Here is a 16,372-nt window from a genome sequence, read left to right as displayed (position 1 = left end):
TACCTCTAGTCCTTCTCTTCATTAAACTAGACTAGACATTCCCAGTCCCAAAAACCCTTCGTTGTATGCTTTAGCCTCCAGATTCCTAATCATCTTTATTGTTCTTCTCTGCATTCTTTGTAGGGTTTCAACATCTTTTTTGTATCATAGTGACCAAAACTGGATGCCGTATTCTGAGTGTGACCTTACCAAAGCAGTGTAAAGCAGTACTAGCGCTTCGCATGTTCTTAATACTATCCCTCTTTTAATACAGTCTAGGATTGCATTGGCTTTTTAGCAGGTTCAAAACATTTTGAATCAGCACTATTTCTCATCATTATTTTGGGCCAATCGCTATCGACTCCTACTTAGTGGGAAGGCTTTTGCTGTGGGAGGGAAATAAGAGGAAGGAACACTATATATCAGAAGTGAGCAACTATGCCAAATCATACATATATATGAGCAACTATGGCAACTTTATGACCTGTGGACTTGAATTCCTGCTGGCTCAGGAACTGTGGAAGTTGAAGACCACAGGTGGCAAAGTTGCCTTAGTTGTCCACCCCTGGTATGTATGATTTGTCAACTCTGTGATACCTATAGCAATCTGGGTGAGAGGCCCATGTGAAGAGGGGGGGATAGTCAGCCTGCTTTAATGACTAGCAGAGAGATGCTGTGCTTTCATGAGTCAGAAGCACTTATTCTTTCTTTTCTTTTTTTTGCAGGGATTGCTTTGCAGAACTCTGCTTTAAACACTCTGGAAGAAAAGTACAATATAAATCCAACAAATAATAAAATCTGCATATAACATCAATGCATATTTTAATACATTTTAGCACTTCCTTAAGCATACGCACATATTATTTTTACTTCAGTTTCAAATGTTTAATAAGGTTTGACCTTATTAATTTCAGGAGACTTATAAGTAGTCTAACTGTATGGAATCAAGGGATCACAGTACATGTACTAATCAATCACAGCAGTGGGCTGGAACACTGTGTACAATCTATTTTCTATTCATATTCCCCAATATGTTCAGAACATTTGCGACACAAAGCTGTGTGTTCTTTTCTTAATAGGACTTCTAGATTCTTTTCCTTTCCCAGAAAGCATTGATATTTTTTGTTAATACAGAATTCATCAATAAGAAACCTTTGTGATATATGCTTATTAAAAGTGTAACAGGAAAACATGACTATCCTTCATAATTTATAGCCACACGTAAGAATTGTGGAGCAACAAAACACTTTCATTATACATGATTACTCAGTTTAATCATAATACTGAGCAACTAATGAAACTATCTGCAATTAATATTGATAGTGCAGCAAATAATCATTCTACAAATTTTAAAAGACACATTTGTAGGTTTTACACAAATGCCTTATAGTCACTCCTCTCTATGCCTGACACTCACTCCTCTCTATGTCAGGGAAAGCACAGGTAGTTGTTATTTAAAATTAGCATCTTCACCTTTTCAATGGCATTGCTTAAAACCATAGGTTGTACATAATAAATGAGGCAAGATGTGCCTTATTGTGAAAGAAAGGACATGCAACAGCTGAAACACATACAGCCTTCCTTCTTTTTTCCTTTAAGTATACTCAACACACACTATTATTGATGTGATTATCTCTTTTAAAAATGCTTGGCTGTAACAGAAAATGTGGAGGTAGCAGTGAAAGAAAAAGGAACAAAAAGGGGGGGAAAGAGTGGTTGAATGACAGCTAAATAGAAAATACTATTTATTTATTTTTTAAAAAAACTTTATTAAAACGGAATAAAGAAAAACAAAGGAAAGAAAGGAAGGTACAATAAAAATGAGCATGTGTCTGTGTATACATACACAGAGAGAATCTTACACAAGTTTCAATAACTGTTGAGTTGAAATTAAAACAGAGGTAGCATTTGTTAAATGACCATTCAAAGTTGATCAACCAACTAAAGTTATGATGGCAGTGAACAAGGGCAATATACAATTGGTTTTTGCAGTTGTGGCTGCTGCAGCATTCCCACACAGCATTCACACGACACTCGACACTCGACAATTGGCTCACAATTACAGCATCAAATCACTCAAATCATACGATTGCATTTTGTGATCTTCACTGCTGGTTTTTGACAAGCAAAATCAATGGGGAAGTCAGGAGGAGATTGCAAATGGTGGTCATAGGACCACGGGACACTGCAAACATGTGGATTCATCTGATAGTGGCAGTTGGGACTGCTGGAATTGGGGTAAGTCAATATGGTCATTTGACATCATGCTTTATGCTTCACAACAGATGTTCCTATCCCAATTACAATTGGTAAGCAAGGACTAGCTATACTTAGAGACATCGGGAGATCAATCATTTGAGCCTTGCTGGAAGCAAATTAATGCAAAGTTGGCAATCGGGAATGTCAATTGTAGTTGAGAACCCAGAAAATCTCCAGCCAAGCCATTATGGCCCCAGCCATTTGAAGCTTAGTGAAAGTCTCCTCCAAGTGGCACAGATGTTGGCATTTAGAAGTGACCTGAGTACTGACACCAGACCTGCCTATGTAACTAGCTCAGAGTACCAATAACCAGCCGGGGTTCTAACATTGAAATGGGGCAAGTAAGAGTGTCAATTACAGAAGCAACTACAGAGCAAGTAGTGAAGAGCCCTCAGTGGCAGATTGTTCAGGGAGGGAACAGAGTCCAATAGAGGGAATCTCAACCTTGTATTTTATGTTATTTTATGTAATAATAGTTATAACTATTTTAATCTTTCATAATATTTGTAGTAAATTGTAAGCTGCTCAAGATTGATTGCAAGATGTGTGGCAAATAAAAATAACTTTTATGCAATAAATACATAAATTTTATTTAATAAATAAGTAAACTAAATATTCACAGCAATGAGTCATCAGCACGGTAGTGGAGTGATTGTGGACAATCACAACCCTAAAGGAGATGAAAATTTACTATCATGACGAATGTGTTATTTCTTTAGCTATGCATAAGTTACTTCGGTAGAATTTTCATTTTATAAGCATTTTATAATATTTTTAAAAGAAACAAGACTTCTAGATGTTATCACTGGTTCCTATCATTGCTCAAACCGAACAAGCCGCTTTTTGGGAAATATATTTTTGATTATTTTTGTAATTAATTGTTTTATTGCATTTTAAGATGCAAATAACACATTATGGAATTCAGACATTAGACATTGCAGGGTTTATACAATATAAAATAAAAACTGTAAGCATTATAATAATTTAGGCAATGATTTACACTTGAAGATAATACTTTAAATGTAAAAAAAGAAAAGAAGAAAATGAAAAGATAAAGATAAGAAGAAAAAAGATTTTATGTCTATGTTAACTATAATTCTGAGATGCTGCATGACATAAGATTGCATAAACTGTACAATTAAATTGAAGTGTGGCATTGATAGGCTTTGAAAATGCATTCATTTATTTAATTATTTTGTAATACTGTGTAATAAGGATTTATTATATTATCTTTAGATTGAAACCTTTAGCTCGATAATACTAAGATTACTGATCTTAATAATGGTGGTGAATGTTGATTGTGAATATTAATAAAAAGAAAAAAAGAAAAAAAGAACAGTATTTGTAGGTATTTGCATTTCATTACTGCATGATATATTATATATAGGGAAAGCTTTTCTGTTTAAATTTTATTAAACTTCTATTGAGGATATGTATCATTAAATCTCCGATTGTTATGTATTCTTTATGTTTATGATTTCAATCAGATACCAAGTTTGTTTGCATCTTTCTTACAATATTGGGCAAAGTTTATTCTCGCAGTCATGACCATATATCTCAGTAAGCTGTGATATTTCTTGGTGATATTCTATAATTATACCTACCGTAATTAAATAACTGATTTTATTTCAAATGTTATTTTCAAAATTGTGTGTGTGTGTGTGTATGTGTATGTGTGTGTGTATCTCTGATATTTGGATTTTTTCATGTCCGCATCATGTAGTAAAATGCTCCTTCTATTTCATGGTATTTGAAATACATACAGCGATCATTATATTTCTCATATATAAATTCCTCCTATCTAATGAACACAAATGCAATGCAGCTAAACAAAATAAAGATGACAAAAAAATCAGCCAATTGTCCTACATAGTACAGCAGCAACACCACTTATAACTTTGTTTATTTAAAACAGAAATAAAACAGCAAGAAAAGTACACACAGTGAGCACTATAAAGCACTATAAAAAGCTGGGTTATTTTTTCCTGAAATATAGGTATGTGAATTGCTACTATCACAGTTCTATTCGTTTTTATTACTTGGCAATATTTCCCATATTGTTCTACTTTATTGAGCAGGTACTTCAAAGTTGAATTTTCTGCCTAATTTCTAAAGAGAAGAAACACGGAGACTGAGTTTTTGCATCAGGTCCAGACCTGCTAGGTGGCTTTCAAACAACTGTACTCTTCATTCTCCCTCAGGTCAGATTCTACAGTATTGGCAAGACAATGCAAGATGCCTTCCTGGTTTAGCTGAACTGATATTTTTTCACTTAAGATCTTTAAGTTATTACTTACATCTTATAACATTTCCCCTGCAATTCAGTAATTTATTTGGTAATATAACAGCAATAAAAGGCAACAAGTTGACTATGTGTTCTATGATTAAGTAATTTATAAATGATGCTCTTTTTTTCTTCTAGTTAATTTTGTTTGATTCTCTGAACTGCCTGCACAAGTTCCTGAAGTCTTCTTTGCAAGGAGGAAGTCGTTTGGAATTATACCACTTTCCCAAAACTGAGACACAATGACTGGCTCAGGGTTACACAGCAGGCTTTGTGCCTAAGGCACTCACAGCCCTCCAATTATACCTTGATGTCTTAAACAATACATCAAACTGGTCAGTGGTGGGTTGCTAATTTTCTTACTACTGGTTAGAGCACGCTTACATGCACGTTCGTGCCGTGCGTATGGCTTCTGAACATGCGCAGAAGCATTTGGGAGGGGGGGGGTGGAGCCTCCCACCACCTGAACCAGGCCAAACCGGCAGCAACCCACCTCTGAAACTGGTTCTCAGCATAAATGATTTATTGGTTTATCCTAACATTAGCTTGAATTATGTTGATTTTAATATTTTTGCTTGAGTACTTTTCAAGAAATGCATTTCTTTTTTATTCAAATATTTGTAAAAGTGGTAGGATTCACTTACCTTCTCTACTGGTTCACAAATGTGAGCGCACATTCAAATTAACCATTGAAATCTGTGAATAAATCTGAATCGGATTTATATTTGGTTTCCAGATTCCACTTTTTCTCCCCTTCTCTGTGTTAACAATTATTACTATATCTTTCATTTTGCAATCTTTCATCTGTCTTATTATTTTTCAGAAAAAGCCAACCAATCTTAAGTAACATTGTTAACATTTTCCACTTCCAAAAAAAGGCAGGTGAATATAATATTTTAACATCCATAACTTCTTTAAGGGCAAGGCTGTCAAATGTTTTTTAAACTTCCTTGTCCAGCTGTCAGATTAATTTCATTGTAAGAGTAATTACTGTCAGTGTTCTGAATTACATTGCACGAGATGTTTGAAGAGGAGGAATTTAAAAACTATACTACTAGGTTGTATTTTAACATTTTTCTCAGATGAATCTTCCTTGGTTACACATCACATGGACAAAGCCATTTAGGCAAATATCATGTGAATATAACTCTAGGACTACATTTATTCCTAAACTGGTTTGGTTAATGACCTTCCAAGTGAGGGCTTTCAAATGGTCTTGTTCACATTCCCCCAAAATTCTCTAAGCAAAGGCAAATTGTGATTCATTAAATAAGCAGAAAACATGGCCCTGCTCCAAACTTACGATCAGTGCACCTTTGTGTTTTTAACTCACAAAGGACACTTATTTTACTCTGTTATTCAATATTTTGTTTACTTAGTCTTTAAACTCTAGCATTACCTCTTAATCAAGCCAACCTCACACTGACATTTGTACAATGGATACTACCGTATATACTCGAGTATAGGCCGACCCGAATATAAGCCGAGGAACCTAATTTTACCACAAAAAACTGGAAAAGTTATTGACTCGAGTATAAGCCTAGGGTGGGAAATGCAGCAGCTACCGGTAAATTTCAAAAATAAAAATAGATACCAATAATGTTTTTGAATATTTATTTCAAAGAAAAACAGTAAACTAGCGGTGTATTCAATGAAATACTTCACTCACCTCATGATGCTGATGTCCCGCTGTGATGATGATGTCCCGTGCAGCCGCGGGAGCGATGTCCCGCCTCCTATGACACACGGCACAGTGATTCCTATCATTGGATCACTGTACCAGAGGAGGTGGGACATCGCTATGTAGCTGCTTGCCATAACAAGGAGGAGGTGGGACATCGTTGCAGAGCGGCAGGAGGGGGAGGAAGGGGAATTGTAAGACAGCCCTGCATTACATTAGAACGTGAGGAGGGGGGATGGTGCGGTGCGCGCTGCGCGGCAAACTGACACAGAGGGAGGGGAAACTCACAGGGGCACTGGGCCATTCACAAGTGTCACCCAGCGGCATGGCCCCGCCCCTTTTTCTCCTCCATTTCGGGCAAATTTTTCACTGACTCGAGTATAAGCCGAGGCGGCTTTTTTCAGCCCAAAAAGTGGGCTGAAAAACTAGGCTTATACTCGAGTATATACAGTAAGCAGGCCTGGATGCTTGATACTTATAACTATGCAATAGAGGTGCAATTGGAAAGCAGAAGTGTACTTTTAAAAGGAAATCATATAAGAAATTTCAACTTTTATGTGTTCATAATCATTGCAGAAAATGCTAAATGAACATTAAGCATCACTGTGTGAAATTGGCCTCTTGATTTTTTTTAAGGCAAAAGAAGAAACTTTAGGGGTTATCTTGAAACAAAACTGAATTAACACCAAAACTAGCAGCAAGTCTGAGCTATTTGCAAAAATTGATAGGTTTCTTTCCTGCAACATAAGCTAGTCAGCAGTCACAAAATCTATAATCCAATCCAGGACTAGGGGTAATAGTTGGCATGCCAAATGTCATATAATGTCATCACAAGAAAATACAATCAATTTTTAGAATTATTTAGCCAGGCACACATTTTAGTGCAAATCATTTTGAGAAAGTTAAGAAACCAGCAAAAGTAGGCATATAACAAATGGATATGAAACACATAATTAAACAACTACTAGGGAAAACAGGTCAAATAGCAAGAAAATTTACTTAAGTAAATTTTATAGAGTAAAATATAGAAAGAAAATGGAACAGATGGTGAGCTATAAAAAATAAAATTATGGTATTATGAAAACAAGTGCAACATCTCAACAGTATGAATACCAGTGGCTTTTTGCTGAATGATATATGGAATCATAGCATAGAAATAAGGAGCATAGTTGAACATGCAAAAGCAATCTTTCAAAAAAATAAGTGAAATTGTAAGATTGGTAGGTGATTGGAGGAAAGTACCCTTTATGTGTTGTCAGTTCTTTTGTGATGTTCACAAAATGTAGACTGGTAGGAGATTACATGTAAATCTATGTAAAGGAAGGCTTATATATTACCGTATAGAAAAAGACTAGCATGGGAAAGATAAACTGCTATTGTCTAATCTCTAGATAAAGAGACATCTGTTTAACTATAATAAGGATGTTTGCTGTAATCTTAAGATAAGGTAACAAGATAAAGAATATAGGAGGAAGGAAGGGTTATATAAGAGGAAGATGTGTGTGCTGATAGAGTACAAACTATTGTAATAAATTAACATTCCATTGATAATGATTGGCTAAATTTTTAAACTAAAAATCCCTATCAAAAGTAAGACAAAGGGCAGTTTTACAAGGCTGCCCACTAAAAGCAGAAACTTTGGATTGAATAAAAATATTTCCTTTGACTCTCCTTTGATTGTCTGGGGATTTTGACTATATCCCCCACTTGGAAAACAGAGGAAAAAAGAAAGGGTTTACCGTAGTCTTTCTGACATTCTGATGCCACTACTATTTTCACAATTGTATGATTGGATTTTAATATTTTATTATATTTCAACACAGGCTGGCAAATAATTTTGATTTTGTGGATCCCTCAGAAAAGTTATCTTGATGACTATCCTACATTTCACTGATTTAAGAGATAGTATGAACTACAGTAATATATAGCATTTTGCTGTTTAGACTGCTTCCATCCATCAGAAGACCTGAGAGGTATGTGGTCCCACTTTTTGTGCCCTAAAAATGTACTCTTGACCTTCGCAATCTCCAGAGCAAATCTGAGCACTTCAAGGAGATGGAGAGAGGAAAACATTCCGCCATCTTAATAGAAGTCAATTTATCAATAAAAAATATTTGTGCTCAGGGATCCTTAGTGCTCTCTGAGCTTGGTTGATCAATACTAGAAGGGGGTGGACTTTGCTTATTTTTATATACTAGTGGCATGCCATGTCAGTATTGGTGGGCAGGGACTTGGTGGTTCCTTGATTAGGCTGTTGTCTACTGTTAGCTTGTTTGTTTGCATTGATAGTTCTTTGATTGGAATATGGTTTATTTCTTGATTGTTGGTCTTGGTGTTAATTTTTGGTCATATGGGTGTTGGTTACTGATAGGGAAATGTTTTGGTCTTTGTTACCTTTTGGACTTTGATTGTCTCTTTTGAGTGGCATGTAGATGTTATTTATCTCTACGCCCCTCTTGATGGCCAGTTTGTCTGAGTGCCAGGCTTCCATGAATTCTATGGCACTTTTGGACTTTATTTGATCAATTATGGATTTCTTTTGTTTATGACCCAACACTGTAGCAAATATTATGTATGAAAGCAAAATTGCAATGGGTTCTTGTCAAAAGCAAAAACCAGCTCCTCACCTGAAGATCCAATTAAACTGATTTATTGCTACAAAGTCTATGCACAGAAATCTTCTCAACTAAAGTTAGCACTTGCATAGAGTTAGATAAGGGTCAGCCAAAATTAAGGGGGATTGGACATAATCTGCTTGTGGCTACATAGGGATTCATTCAAGGCTCTTTTAACTCCACCCCCAGATTTTGTCAACTTCTATTTATAACCCCATGCTGCAATCTGTACTCCAAATGGAAATAGATGATACTTATATTTATCAGTTGCACAATTTTTTATTATGCTGTTTCTTCATAAAGATTACATGGATTACTTAGCATTCAAATCATTCTGCAATTTATAATGCTACTGACATTCTTAAGGTGTGGCTTTGTACAGATAATGATAGTTTCCTGAACTTTCTGCTATTTTTGTACCAGGAACAAAACTAGATCAAATTTATGTAGGATAATCAGATACTAGTTTTTATCAAATAAGTTAATGCTCATCAACATCATTCAAGAAACATTTTCAATTAAAAATATTTTAGTTCTTCATATTAATGTCCTGAAAGCCACTTTTTTAGTTGGAAAGTTTAATCAAAACACAAAATCTCTGCTCCACACAGCCATATTCTTTGTCTGAATTTTCTAGCCATGTTCAAGCCTCCTTCAAGGATGCCAATATTACAAACGTATCTGTCCCTAAACTCCATAGCACCCTCCCATGGAATATAACCAGCCACTCATAGCTATCCTTCTCAGTAAGAGGCTCACACAAATTTACCTATGCAGTGCACTATAAACTCTTTCCCACCTTCTCCAACTTCCAGCACCTTCTGTGTTAGAGTTGCAGGCAGTTTGTACTGGCTAAAATTCGTAACTCAAAAGTTCATAAAGTAGAATAATGTCGGTAAATTCTTTGGAGGATAACTTAAATACACTCTTCTCAGAAACTCCTAAATTCCAATTGTTTATTTTATTTCTCTGCAATATGCAGACAATTAGAAATGAAGATCCAAACTTGTATAGCAAAGATATAAGCAGGCATTATATTTGGCATTAGAAATGAAGCATCCTTTCTGCTTCACAGAATACAGCCAGAATCCCATCCCTTGTCCCTGTTCAGTTGTTTACCATATTATAAAATAAATCTTCTAGGATTCTATGCCCTCAGAAGAACCTAACTGGATAAATGTTTTGTACATTTGAGCTCGCAATGGTTTTGAATCAAGGCAAATAAAAAAGAAAAATGGGTTAATTAAACTTATCTAGTCTCACACTTTCTGCATCATATTTAAGACCCAACAATATGAAGAATGATTGTAAATTAATCTGAACAGATGCCTATTTAACAATTTATTCCAAACCGTAATAATTAATTCAATCACAATAATCAGTAGTTGAAAGCTAAATGCTAGTAGCAGGAAGAGGTCCCCTCCAGATATTTTGATGTTCAACACCCATCAGTCCAAGCTACAATAATCAATAGCAGGTGGGAGTTGTACTACCCAAAATACAGAAACTGACTATCTCTGCCATATGACATTATGACAAGACAATTTACCTATTCACACCATTTAAATCCTACCATTACAAATGATCTTTGACTTAAAACAGTTCATTTAGTAACTGTTCAAAGTCACAACTGCACTAAAAAAAGGGACTCCTGACCATTTTTCACATTTCCGACTGTTGTAGCATCTCCATGGTGATGTGATCAAAATGCAGACGCTTGACAACTGACTCATATTTTTGATAGTTGCAGTGTCCTTTTGCAACCTTCTGGCAAGCGAAGTCAACGGGGAAGTCAGATTCACTTAACAACTTTGTTACTAACTTAACAACTGCAGTGATTCACTTCAAAACTGTGACAAGAAAGGTCGCAAAATGGGGGGAAATTCACTTAACAACAGGTATTTTGGGCTCAGTTGAGATTGTAAATTGAGGACTACCAGTATTATAACTAGAATAACTAGAACTAGTATATTTGGAAGAGGCTGATACTGTCTTCACTGCCTTCATAGATAGGAAGAAATACAGCTTCATTCCAGCAAATATTAATTACCTCCCTTAAGCATGGTGGCCAAATGTCTCCTGATTATTTTAATCAGAAATGGCAAGGACGATGGAATCAATGGTATCCCTTACCTCTGCAAATTTGACTTCATCATTTAAATTCCTAGCAAGAAAAGAACAGGTTGTTACCATAGCACCACACCATCCTTTTCCCCTGATGCTAAAGTCCAAGCTAACACAGATCTGAGCACCTTTATCATCAAAGGAAGCTGCAAACCATTCACAGTAAGCCAGCGATTGCTCTGAGAACACGCACCAAAAAAGCAGACAAGCAGACAAAAAAAGCAGAGTACTGTACTGAGACACAATGGAAGGAAAGAAGCAATCATCATAGCTTCCACCAGTTCTGAATAGAGCTCCAAAAGGATTTTAAAACATGCTTGATCTCATTCACCCAAGATTTCTTCTGTGGTCCCACCCTACTCATTACCTGCAGTTCCTCAACTTGGCTCTGCAGTAAGGAGAGAACTGTAATAATGTCTATTATTGAACTGCCAGTAACCAGCCAAAAGTTGCTCCCAAATACCATAGTTTCTTCCTACGCAACTCACATATTCCTTAGGGATAGGCCCAAACATCAATAAAAATCCATTAATTTAGAGAGGGAGGGTTCATCTTTCTATACATACTCATACATTGATGCAAGCAAATGTGTATCACAACCATTCTGTCAGAATGGAACAAATAACATGAGCTCAACCTTCAGGCCTAAGAGCTTCCCAAAGGTATCAGCAGCCAGATTTTTCTAACAACCTAGTTTGATGAGCAAAAGGAATAAAATTAGTGGGGTCCTTGGTACTCCCTTGGTTGTTTTCTTGAAGACATTTATCCAACTAGGTAACATCATCAGTGCTACAAGGTGCTTCTAGAAATGCCTTCAAGGAAACAACCAATCACAGAGAAAATCAAGGACCTCGCAGTTTAATCCTGAGCTACAAATATTGTCTTCTTTTGGAGCAAAAATTCCTGACTGTAAAGACAGGATGTTGACCATGAGCAGCCAAGGATTCCAAAGCTTAAACTATTTCAGAAGAAGACCTGAATAAATAACTAGGCAAACAAGTGGCAAGTCAAGTCTCCTTCCAAATCAACTTTCTTTATCTTCTGAGATTGCTGCAAATTGTTCTCTGCTACTTCTGAAAGATAGCAAGACCAAGAAACCTAGGCTATGGATTGGACCTGAAAGGGAAGAAGAGCAAATCTAGAAGGGTTACAGTGCTTTATGCAATTTTCTACACCATTTGGGCTGCATGACTGCATGCAGCTCCTCCAAACACCAGGAATCTTTCATTATTTTAAAAATGTAACTGAAAAATGAAATAAATCTACACTGTTTTGTCCTGGGACTATCTATTGCTGTTTCTTTTCCTTGTCCCACATATTTTAGGAAGCCACACCATAAGAAGTCCATGAAAAGGGTCCTGTTGACAGATAGGCTATATCCTAGAATACAGCCAACAAAACTGGGCATAGAATTGTTGTGCCTTTGCTGTGAAAAAGCAAGGTAAGGATCTCACAGACAATATACACTAACACACCTGTCTTGGTAGTATCAAAAGTTGAAATAACTTTGATTCAAAGACCAAACTACAGATCATTGACAGGGATTATCAGTTGAAGAACTTTGTCTTTATTTACATGATACTTACTCTGGATTAATTGAACCATAGTTTATTTACCCAGTATTTCAACAACCGTAAACTAATCAGAGTAGCTGAGTTTGCAGAATAACCAACTTGGCTAGCTTGCATTTTATTTTACTTTGTGATCTCCAAAATTCAACTCAGTTTTTTTAAATAATCCGCTTAGCAGGATATGAACTTTATTAATAATTTCTAATAATTTGGTAGATTTGGCTAATTCTACTACTGTATTTTCCATATGTACTATTTTTGTACTAATTGCTTAAGGTCTTTGTTAAGAGGAAATCAATACTATATAAAGATTTAGAAAAACTTAAAAACAATCAAATAACATATTGCCTTTTGTTTGTTGCCCAAGTATATTCACTGAAGATATGATTTAAAATTAGATAGTTACAAATGTTTCCAAAGTAAAAGTTCTCCCATATTCTTTTCCATTATTGTGTTATTTTTTTAAAACAACTTCAGCACTTTTAAGACTGATACATTGGTTTGTGATACGTTTCATTCTTTTTCATTTGATTGGGACATATTTATTACAGATTTGCATTTGGTTGCCCATACAGAAACTGCTAAGTTGAATCTTTACCAGGATAGGTGCCAATATCTGTCAACCCCCATATTAAAACCAGTTTTAAAAAAGAACAGCTTATTCATCCAAATTTTTCAAGAACACTATTTCTAACATCAGTTTGGAATTTTTCTCCCTATTCTTAATTGTTGGCATGTACCAGAAAAGAAAAGCACCCTATGTACCCTCATGTTAAATTCTAAGAAATAAAAACATTTTTATTCTTCATGTTATTTATATTATTTGTGTTTCACCCTTTTCTTGTTTTGAGATAAAATATATATTCCTCCAATTTATCTCACTAATCATTGGTGACATTATTTTAGTATCATCAAAGAAGATTAATAGATTAATAGATAATTATCATCACAGTTAAATTCAACAAGCAGTTTAATAGTTCACAGTTCAATTTAATTGTTCCTGGACAAAATAATTTACACTGTTCATTTCAATGTAGCAGTTTTCAAAATGAGAAACTTTTAAGGGCTTAATGTTATAAATTATTTCTTTATTTTTGTGCCCTTGAATCAGTGTTGACTCCTGGAGATTGCTTAGACAAGTCTCTGCAGTATTTTTGGCAAGATTTCAGAAATGGTTTGCCTGTCTCCTAAGGCTGGGAGAGAGGGACTGATCCAAAGTCACCTATCTGGTTTTATGCCTAAAGCGATCTCTGAGGTTTTATGCCTCATGGCCTCCCAGTTTCTAGCATGATGCCTTAACCAATACGCCTAACCAGCTCTCTAAGTATTGTAATGCTACAACTTTACTTATTTATTCAGTTCATCCTTGCAAATATCCAGCATGTTTGAAAATATGGAAAAATGGAAAGAGCGGTAGATTTTTACATGCTAGTAAGCCTGGGTCAAAGGAGGAATAAGCTAAACAAATATTTCACTTTTTTCTCTCCTCAAGCACCAAAAAAAGAAAAAAAATGCATATGGAATTGCCTTTACGGTAAAGAAAATAAAACATGTATGTTAAGTTGTGGTGAATGACAACTTATTATTTTCCCTCATTCTTGTTTCATTTGCCAAAATCATCAGATTAACAGTCTTGATTAACTTGATATAGCAAAGATTCCTCTCCATTATCTTTTTGTTTTAATAAACTCTAATATTGTGTGAAACAGGAAGGGAATTAACATTCATCGGTATTATTCCTACACATAGTGACTGGGCTATTCAGCAAACAGCCTGGTTCACAAAATATGGCTTGTTTTGCGGTTGTAAGGAGAGATGAACCCATCCATCCCCATTCTACATCCTGTCTGAATCAAGTCATCATTATTTATTCCATCAACCATCGTTATAAATCATTATGGTTTATAATTGATCCATCAGCTCCCATCTATGGTCCTGATCAATCTTGCCCTTCTAGATACATTACAGTAGGCACCTTCCACATACATTAGACAAAAGTGTTCTCATTGATTTCAGGTACTTACATCAACATATCAGGGTTTGGTTTTGTGATTTTGGGGGAAAAGAACAATGATCATGCCAGAATGTTTTAAACTCCCCCGTCTAGTATAAACGCTCTAAGATTTCAATAAAAGAGAATATGAGTAGCTCAGTGTTGTATTGTGAGGTACTTGGAGCTTTGTTGTTTGCTTGTAGGCATTTCATTGCATTGTGGCACAGATATTATCTACAGGTAGTCTTCGAGTTATAACCATAATTGACTCCAAAATTAATGTTGCTAACTGAAACATGTGAGTTTGCCCCACTTTACAACTTATCTTGGCACTGTTAAGTGAATCATTGCATTTGTTAAGTTAATAACACGGTTGTTAAGTGAATTTGTAGTCACTGTTCCCTCTAAGGTGCGCAGCTGCACGGCCGCGCACGTGGCAAGAAACCCCCGTGCAGCAGTTTCTAACTGCCGCGCAGAGATTTCTACCAAAGCAAACGTGGGGAAGTCCTTTGCAGGCGGCTAGAACTGGCCACCCACAAAGGACCTCCCCAGACTTGTTTTGATGAGCCGTCCATGGCAGTGGTGCCTCTCCCTCCACGCGGAGCACCTGAGCTGGCCCCCGCGTTATCCCTCCCCCTTCCTCCTCTGCCGTGCTTTTGAGGCCGCGGGAGCTAGTAGGAAAGCTGCGGAGGTGGAGGCGATGGCAGGGGTAACCCAGAGCCCAGCTGAGGTGCTCCGAGCGGAGGGGGAGGCACCACGGCCACTGCCATGGGCGGGTGTACCAGCGGGAGCTTTGCCGGCTTCACTGGCAAAGAAGGAGAAGAAACAAGAGGACTGGCAGCTTTGCAATGCAACCCCCTGGTCCCGTCGGCCGCGGATTTGATTCGGCGTAAGCGGGGGCCGAACACATGCTGCGCCGACTTTGCGCCGTGTCTTTGCTGTGAGGCGGAGTAATTCAACACCCCCCCCAAAGAACGTGTGTGTGTGTGTGTGTGTGTGTGTGTGTGTGTGTGTGTATGTGTTTCCGCTTGATGAGATGGTGGTAGAAAAAGTATACAAATTGCGAATTGGATCAAAATTGGTGGCCAAAGAAGTGGAGGGAAGGAAGGAAGGAAGGAAGGAAGGAAGGAAGGAAGGAAGGAAGCCCTGCCCCCTGTGAAAAAAACTGAAGATGGAGCAGTGAATGAATAAACCATAAAAGCAACGAATGCATAAGTAAGCTGAGGAGCAAGTTCTCAACTAAGGAAGCAATATAAGAAAGAAATATAAAAAGCTCAATATGCCAAAACACATATTTTAGTCTTCATTTAATTACTTGTATTGTAGTCTGATGTAACATCTTTTAAAGTTAACGTTAGTTAGAAAAGATAGGGTACAAAACTTAAATAATAAAAAAATTGTACATTCATTTTGAAAAATAAATGCAATACTTGATTAATTTCATATCTTTATTTAAAATAGTTTTGGCATGGCATATGATTTTATTGACTCAGTTGGGAATGATGTGGATGTTGTATCTGATTCTGAGGCATATATATTCTTAAGTAACATAACATATAGCATATTGTCCAAACTTGCTAGACTATTTAATTGATCTTACTACTTTAAAGGGGGAGAGTTTCATGATAAATTATTTTATTACATTTATGTTGCATTTATATATTATATTTATTATATTTATATTCCACATTATATATTTGTATTGTTATTTTAGTGTTTATTGTCAATTTTGATAGATATTATATTGATATATCAATACTGATTTTAATCATACTAAATAACAATTACTGCTATTATTTATCAGCATTATTTACAGTTTTTAATATCGAGTTAGTCATATTTTAGAATAATAGCGTAATCTTTTAA

The sequence above is a fragment of the Thamnophis elegans genome, chromosome 3 (genome assembly GCF_009769535.1).
Source record: "Thamnophis elegans isolate rThaEle1 chromosome 3, rThaEle1.pri, whole genome shotgun sequence".
Taxonomy (NCBI): domain Eukaryota; kingdom Metazoa; phylum Chordata; class Lepidosauria; order Squamata; family Colubridae; genus Thamnophis; species Thamnophis elegans.
The sequence above is the reverse complement of the archived record's forward strand: the minus strand, read 5'-3'. Positions refer to the sequence as shown.